Source organism: Seriola lalandi, unplaced genomic scaffold, assembly GCF_002814215.2.
Source record: "Seriola lalandi dorsalis isolate HSWRI2012SDOR001 ecotype SW California unplaced genomic scaffold, Sedor1 jcf7180002054684, whole genome shotgun sequence".
Taxonomy (NCBI): domain Eukaryota; kingdom Metazoa; phylum Chordata; class Actinopteri; order Carangiformes; family Carangidae; genus Seriola; species Seriola lalandi.
This window is the reverse complement of record NW_019525237.1, coordinates 1,068,125-1,075,867: the sequence shown is the minus strand read 5'-3', so window position 1 is coordinate 1,075,867 and position 7,743 is coordinate 1,068,125. Positions and strand designations below refer to the sequence as shown.

The window sequence follows — 7,743 nt, the reverse complement described above, 5'->3', positions numbered from 1 at the left end:
GGGGGGGGGGGGGGGGGGCTGATCAGCATCGCCCCGGTAATTTACGGCTTTTCATAGTGATGCAAAAAAGTCAATAAATTGAGTTGATGTGAGGCTATTGAGTCGCTCGCCCATGACACACACACACACACACACACACACACACACACACACACACGCACACACAATCTAAATTCACAAATAGAAAAACATCTGATTTGCAGCCGTGACTTCAGCAGCCTTTTGAAGACTAATAAAAGTTGCTCAGCACACTGAGGTCATCCCCTCCTCGTGTGTGTGTGTGTGTGTGTGTGTGTGTGTGTGTGTGTGTGTGTGTGTGTGTGTGTGTGAATCAGTCCATGACCTTTGCAGATAAAGACCCCGAACAGCCCTTGACACAACACTGACAGATATACGGCAGCGTCTTTATATCTTTTTTTGTCTCTGCACTCACAATAACTCTCCTCTCTCCGTCTGTCACTCTTTCTATTCCTGACTCTCCCATCGCTTCAGCCTCTACTTCCTGTTCCTCTGCTCCACTTTACCTTCCTCTCCTGTCATCGATCGTCTCTCTCTGTCCTTTTCTAACTGTTTCTTTCTCCTTTTGTTTTTATTTGTCATTCCTTTTTCTATCAAGTCCTTTCTTTATCTAATCAAGGCGCCGTCGCAAAGAACAGGGAGTTTCTGTGTGTGTGTGTGTGTGTGTGTGTGTGTGTGTGTGTGTGTGTGAAAGAGAGAGGCAGACAAAGATAGGTCACTGGATGAAGAAGGCCTTGCAGGAGCTGAAGATGGCCTTTGACCAAAATGGGCAGCTGTGCTCCGGACACATGCACACAACCTCTACAGTATCTCTCTCTCTCTCTCTCTCTCTCTCTCTCTCGCTCTCTCGCTCTCTCGCTCTCTCGCTCTCTCGCTCTCTCTCTCTCTCTCTTCAAGTGTTTTTATTAAACAAAACAAACCAAAAATCCTCGTTTCAGCTTCTCAAATGTGAAAATTTGCTGTTTTTTCATCATCTTAACATTAAATTAAATACAAGGTTTTTAGTTTAAAACTGTTGGCTGGACAAAGCTGAACACTTGATTGCATCACCCTGGGCTCTAGAACTGTAATGGACCATTCTGGGTGTTTTTGGATGTTACTTAGAGCAGATGATCAACAGATTAAATGATTAATTAATTGAGTTGCAGCCCTCTTTAGGCGACGTAAACAGATATCATAGAGATCCATGTTTGTCCCCAGTCAAACCTTTTCAGTTACATTTTGATTTTATATATTTGCGTTTGCTTAAAATCTGTATGAAGCAACACACACACGCCGTAGTGTGTGAAAGCAGCTGAGACTCGGCTCGTAAGAGAGGAGCAGAGACCACTGTCAACCCCCCTCCCCGACCGCGACAGCAGGCCTTTTGAATGGTAATGCTATTCTCTCCTTAGCTACGGTAAAAACACCACATCACAATGCACTGCTCATCTTCTCCACCACAGTTTACTCAACAGGGGGTCTCTCTCTCTCTCTCACACACACACACACACACTCACACACACACTCACACACACACTCACAAAGGGGATGGACGGATGGGTTTCCAGCCAAAGGAGCAAAAGCATGTCGACACAAAAAAAGTGAGATGGATTGGAACCTGTTGCAGGTTTTTACTGGACCACAGGCCACACACACACACACACACACACCCAAACATATTGTCTTTCTCACACACACACACACACACACACACACACACACACACGTGGACAGTGGTACCCTTTGAGGCTTTAAACAGAACAGTCCCCAGACACCACTTTGCTCCATGCGAGGAGCTTAAGGGGCCCCTGGGGAACAGTTCAAACCTGGTGACTTTGGAGGTCAGAGACCTGTTGGTGGCTGGAGAGTGAGCACACTACTCCAATTAAACAAGCACGTCTTTTTTTCTTTTTGTTTAAAAGGAATATAGTGAAAACAAAACACGGGGCAGATATTAATCTAGGTACGTGGGTGGATCAGATCAAGACAGGATGGGGGGATGGGAATATCTGATTTCGGCTAAACTAGCAAAACAAACGAACCTCAGTCAAACCACTAAATCTACTGTCAGTGATTTACACAGTATGTAGACGGCAAAATATTAGAAACAGTTAAATTTAACAGAACTGCAAACTGCTAGGTTTGTTAGCATTTGATGCTATACCGTTGTATTAGCCAGCATTCGTTCTAGCTAGGTGCAGCTAATAAACTTGAAAGTGCATGTGGTAATGTTGCCCAGTCTTACTTGTGTCTGAGCAGTTTAAAAGGTGGATCTACTTTTTTTTTTTAACCACTTTTAAAAAGGAAGCAGAGTTTGTTTGTGCTATCAAAACCAAGCTAGGACAAGCAAGTCAACTTCCTATTGTCAAACTAATTTGATTTCTTCCACTGCGGATTTCTTGTTCTTCCCTATCCCCAAATCTTCCCAGCTCATGTGTTCGCAGTTAAGCAGACAAACTGAGCTCAAGTTGCAGGTGAGTAACAGCTTTTTGGTTAGCTTAAAAGATCAGCATTTAGCATTAGCAGTAAAGGTTGGGTTACAGGTAGGCCTATATGTTAGCTTAACTTCGGGTAGGTAGCTGCGTGAATGGCGGTATTGTAGACATAAAAGAGCCTTGGGCATTATGAGGGACTTAGTGAATAAGGCAGAAAATAGTTAATTGGCTCCTTTTTTCACAAAGCATGCTACCTATGACCCAGTAGGTGTCAGGTTGCTTTAAATCTTTGCATTTTTTTTTTAATCCGGGCTACGTTTAAAGAGCTTTGTGAGGCTGGCCCCATAGATTTGTTGAAGGAAAAAAAACACAATAAGAGGATTTACATGCTGTCTATATCCCAGTCCAAAGCAAGGAAAACAATTCTCATTTAACTTTAAAGGCGCCAAGTAATTTAAAACCTTAACGATAAACACCAAATTGAAAAAAAAATTCCTCTTTAAAAGCTATAAAACAACTAAATTGACTCTGTTCAATGTTTTTGTTAGCGGGATTTGCTAATGCTCGTTTGGTTTAGGTTAAGAGTAAATGAAGAATACACCTACCATGCAGGGATGAAATAAATTGGTACTTTGAGTGATTTACAAGCAGCGTGAGAGTAAAGGTGCGTGTCTGAGAGTGTGAACATGTGTATACGTTTGATGCCTTAACAGCTAAGCTCCCCTGGTGTAGGTGGGTACGTCGAGGCCACCCAGGTGGAAGGAGGAGTCATGCCAGATTTGTGTGTGTTTGTATGTGTAAGTGTGTGTGTGTGTGTGTGTGTGTGTGTGAGGGAGAAGACTTGAGTGTGTGGAGAATGAGGCTGGAAATGTATCTATAAATCATTTATCGTGGTAATAAAGAAATCTTTCGTTGCAGTCATACAGCTTGTTCCTCGCTATGTCATCGCTAAACCGCGAACATTTGTCTCGCCTTAACATGTGCGACGCCGCGACCCCACCCCCCCACCCCCCCAACCTTGACACAAACACACACACACACATCTTTCCTTTACCAGCCCACAAAACTATGAATGTACAGTATCTGAAAAATAGTATTTGGCTTTGACTGAAAGGTAAATGCAAACCACAAACTTGGTTCTCGTTAGCTCCAGACTTCCAGAGAGGAACCAGGTGATCGAAGATTCTAAGGCCAGAATCGTGCGCTCATCCGTGGGATATAAAAGGTCCAGCCTGCCCCCTCTCCTCTGGCTACCCAACGTTTAGGTCATGGTCAACACCAGCATCTTTTTAACAGCTCACATTGACAGTCTGTGTAAAGACCCCAACTCAGCTTCAAAAAAAGGTGCGTTTAAATGAATTCGCCACAAAATCTATATTTGTTTATATATTATTTGCCAATAAATCCTAAAGTTTAGAAGCCTGATACTCCAATATGGGCGCCTTTAAGTATTAAGCCACACAAGCAAAGTTTCCACAAGCTCTACACGAGTGGTCGGAACAACCCATGAGGGGTCCCGTGATAAATCTATGGGGTAGTTTGAGTCCAAACCAAAGTTATGAACAGTCTTGTCATTTGACATTGTGTTTAATGAACTACCGACACCTAATAGAGTTGGACATGGTGGATCTAAGGAAATGCAGGGGGGGGGGGGGTGTTCACATGTGAGAAAGAAAGAGCTGGCGTGAAGTCTTTCTGTGTGAGTTTTGCATGTTTGTGTGTATATGCTCTCTCTGCATGAATGGGGGGGAATGGGGTCACTAACGGACATCGCAGATCTGGGGCACAGCAAGTGAGAAAAAGAGGCGGCGGAGGAGGGATGCATGATGGATTCATCACATGCAAAGAGGCTTGCGTGTGATCGTGTCTTTTTTCCTGGAGGTCAGTCAGAGGATGGCAGCGGGACGTACGACCATGTCGGAGGAGAAACAACCCAAATCAGCATATTACCACCAACCCAGCTTTTTTTTTTTTTTTCTCCACGCAATTCCCCACGTTTCCCCTTCCCCCTTTCCTGCTCTTCTTCTTCCTTTCATCAAGAGGAGCTGATGCCAGTCACATACCGAGGGATCAGTCTATAAGATCAGTCATGGCAGCGCTTCCTACCAGCAATTGTTTCACCCCACAAAGGCCTTCATCACAGAGGAGAGTAGATCATAGGGCAAAAGGGGATATACATCACATTAATTGCTATGCAAAACAAAGTTTGACATTGACAGTTATATAATCAGCATCGGTGTAATTGATCCACTGGCTCTTCAAAGACGAGAAACCTCATTGCAAACCTGTGGCAACAGTAAACGCCTCCACCAGGCAGCTTACTCTTCTTCTAGGAAGGTGCTTTTGTGTTCATCTGAGAAAACTACTACTGTGTGATCTATCCACTGTAATGGTTATCTTTCTTTTTAGTCACATTATGGACATTGATTGGTCCACCACTTTGGTCCAGACTGAAATATCCCAACAACTATTTGATCGACTGTCTTGAAATTTTGCACAGACGTTCATGGTTCCCAGACGACGATTCTGACTGAGTTTGACAATCCCATAACTTTTCCTTTAGCGCCACCAGCAGGCTGATCAATCCCAAGACACAGCAACACAGAAGGAAAAGGAATGTAAACAGGCTGTTGTAAGGGAGTCAAATATGAGTCCCCTCCCAGTATTTTGGATGCATGTGGAGAAACATACCAATCTCAAGTTGTTTCTAATTAAGCTCAGACGAAAATTATCTGTGTGCACTTACTACTTGGAACTTGATTGGGGTGCTATGTTCTCCCTCACTTTCTCTCTCCCCTCTGTTTCTCCCTCAACCCAACCGGCCGAGGCAGACCATCGCCCATCCAGGACCCAGGTTCTGCTCCAGGTTTCGTCTCGAGCCAAGTGCTTGCTCGTTGGGGGACTGTTGGGTCTCTGTAGACAATACTGCAAAGAGTTCGGTCTAACCCGGCTGTATATGAAAAGTGCCCTGAGATAATTTCTATTTGGCGCTATATAAATAAAATCGACTTGACTCGACTTGGCAGCAGCGTACATAGATTCATATAATTTAATCAGAGCCAGTAAATCTCTGCAGAGACAAGCCAGTGCAGGTCACATACTGATGGATTGCTCTAGCATGACAATTCAACAGTGTGTACCGACGAATGCGTGCAGATGTTCAAAGTCCTTTTGCTACTTTCCAAACCTGGAAAAGGTTGTGTTTTAACATCTGCCTTACTATTTGCTGCTGGTATTTTAAATTCCAGAGAAGCAGCAGATGCATCATATTATTAAGTGTGGGGCTAAAATTAGGAAATTGCTACCAAGTACCTGTGCCACCGCCAGGTAAAATTGGTAATAAATCAGTTGAGTGATCGAATTCTGGAGAGGGATGAGTCTCTCTTGCCAGGTAAATATTCTTCCCTGCTGGGTTATCACTTTAATTTTTAATAAGTCAGGCATAAACCTGCCAGGGAAACTTTCCATCCATGTATCAGTGAATATTTCTGCACATCTGGAGCTAGATAGATTTCACAAAGGATGATGTGAGGAGTTTCCAAAATGAAGCTACACACACTTTCACATATTCTTTAAATAAAATACTGATGAGGGCATTAGAAACACACACACACACACACACACACACACACACACACACACACACACACACACTGCTCGTTTTCTCACAGCTTTCCTCGACAGTGTGTGAGAAGTGCCACCCACGCAAGATGGGTCATCCGGAACAGATTGTGGGCTACTTGTATAAATCAGTCACCTTAACACTGCCACGAAAAAATTATTTTTTTCTCCCTGGAAAATAATCCTACAAGAAAAGATGTCAGAGGTCAATAACTGATGACAGATTTATTTTATTTGGACACGAGACAAACTTTCTACTGGTGAAATATGTCATCTATCTTTTTATAAAATCAAAGTCTCTCTTAGAGAAACAAACACATACAGTATTTCACAACCATAAGGCATATACACACACACACACACACACACACACACGCACACACACCACACACACCTTATAAATCTCTCAGAGAAACAGAAATAGCTGCAAGTATTAAGTTTAGACTCTTCAGTGTCTGACTTAAAATGCAAATGAACATTTCACAATAACGTTCATTTGCTGGTTTTACCTATTTAAATGTGATTTCCTGTTTTTGTTTCTTTGTTTTTGCATGACTGTAAAAATAATATCTTTGGGGGGGTTTTTTGTACGAGATTATCGCGAAGCTCTGATATTTAATGCGATGCACGCACACGTACGAGCACACACACACACAAACACACACACAAACACACACCACAGACCTGCTGCGACACGTTACCCGCTCTTCTTTTGCTGACATGTTCCTAAATCACACATTGTACCTAATGAAGCTCCGCTGCGCGCTGTTACAGTCCTGAGCGTAAATCAGAGCCGCTTGAGTCAAAACCAGCAATAAAACATGACAGAAAACATTAGAGGCTTGGAACAATCACTGTAATGTGCAACAAAAACGCAGAAAAGAAAGGAGAGAAGGTGAGAGGGAAGAGCATGCTAGGAGAGAGATAAGGATCGTAAAGAGAAAAAGATAACTAAGGGAGATAAAAGATGGATTTTAATCTCTCTTTACTTATGTTTGTGGTGTTGTAGGGCTTGTATAAACCTGCGGTCGACAGTGCAAGGGGGCCCCGCCGATGTATTGACAGGTTAAAAACCCCATATAGGTGTGTGTGTGTGTGTGTGTGTGTGTGTTACACATGTCAAAGTGTAGCTAGCAGCTACACAACGTACAGAAATTCCTGTCGAGTCCGGTCATTATGTATCTGGAGGCTAATCCTCCTCAAAATAGAGCCTGGGGTGGGGTGGGGTGGGGTGGGGTGGGGGGGTTATCATCACAAAATCTGGGGTTTCGAGGAATTAAGGGAGGAAGAAAGAGAGAGAGGAGAGAAGGTGGAAATGGAGAAATGTCTCAAATCTAAACTTTTGTCGCACCGACAATCCAAAAATACAAGAAGATATTCAGTTTATTATGACGTTGAACTAAGAAAAGCTACAAATTCTCACATTTAAGAAGCTGGAACATCAAGTTGTTCTGACTGACAGGCATCTGCATTAGCATGTAGCATGAACAGTAAGAGTGGAGGGGCGATCGAGTGGAAGAAAGACAGAGAGAGAGAGAGAGAGAGAGGAGTGCTTTTAAAAAGGAGGAGGAGAGTGAAAGAAGATGGATGGACAGTGTGAGGGACGTTTGTTTACCGGCCTCCATCGTCACGGCAGCTGCTCGTTTTGAAAGTGCAGCGCCGCGCCGGCCCGCCCCATCACCCATCA

General features: G+C 43.4%; 1 protein-coding gene across 3 annotated transcripts in view; it reads right to left on the bottom strand.

The window, feature by feature from the left end:
* Nucleotides 1-7,743, bottom strand: part of col4a6 (collagen, type IV, alpha 6) — a 111,545-nt gene that overhangs the window by 73,821 nt on the left and 29,981 nt on the right. The gene's annotated exons all lie outside the window — the stretch shown is intronic.